The sequence below is a fragment of the Notothenia coriiceps genome, unplaced genomic scaffold (genome assembly GCF_000735185.1).
Source record: "Notothenia coriiceps isolate Sejong01 unplaced genomic scaffold, NC01 NC01_scaffold00009998, whole genome shotgun sequence".
NCBI lineage: Eukaryota > Metazoa > Chordata > Actinopteri > Perciformes > Nototheniidae > Notothenia > Notothenia coriiceps.
The window spans coordinates 67,248-67,990 of NW_011342699.1; the positions used below are offsets into that span (position 1 = coordinate 67,248).

At 42.9% G+C, this 743-nt stretch overlaps 1 protein-coding gene across 2 annotated transcripts in view; it reads right to left on the bottom strand.

The window, feature by feature from the left end:
* comtb (catechol-O-methyltransferase b) overlaps positions 1-743 on the bottom strand; it is an 8,496-nt gene that overhangs the window by 5,848 nt on the left and 1,905 nt on the right. The gene's annotated exons all lie outside the window — the stretch shown is intronic.

Here is a 743-nt window from a genome sequence, read left to right on the forward strand (position 1 = left end):
ACAGGGCTATTCAAATCTGGCCCCGGGGTGATATTTACTGGCCCTTTGAGTATAATGTTAAAAAGTGATCTACTTATATTTTGTGCCCTTCTTCCAGAGAGGGTGTTAAATTGAGATAGAGGGGCAGACATTGGGGGCTCGGGTTTCGAACCCACCTACTAGCTACTGTAGTGTATTGCATCTCTGCGTGAATGATTAGATCATTTCACCTAAATTAAATCAAATGAAATGATGTTGATGGTTAAATTAGCTTCACATGTAGGCCTACTGAGTTCTGAACTTGCCATTTAATTAAACACAATATATGCAATCCACTATGCTGTTGAAGTATTTACTGTATCTGAAGCTCTTAATTATGATTGCTCGTATTTCAAGCCATCTTTTTCCCGGCCCCTTGCTTTGGATCATTTTCATCAACCGGCCCCCATTCCAAAGTAATTGAATAGCCCTGCTCTACTCTGACATGTCTCCAAGCTTTAATGTTCAAAAAAGCTCTTTATTTTTCTCATACTGCATGTGCTGCAGCACCTCTTTTCACCCTCTGTCTGAAACCAGAGCCCAGTCTGCTCTGATTGGTTAAGTGGCCAGCTTTGTGGTGATTGGTCGACCGCCTAGAGATGTCCTGCCCCTTAGCCTATCACGTAAAATGTGTTGGAGCGCTACCCAATAAAGTGCGAGTGTTACACAGTGAGGTCACTATGTCACGGAAGTAAACAAAGGTGTGCAATGGATGCGTTTCCGGC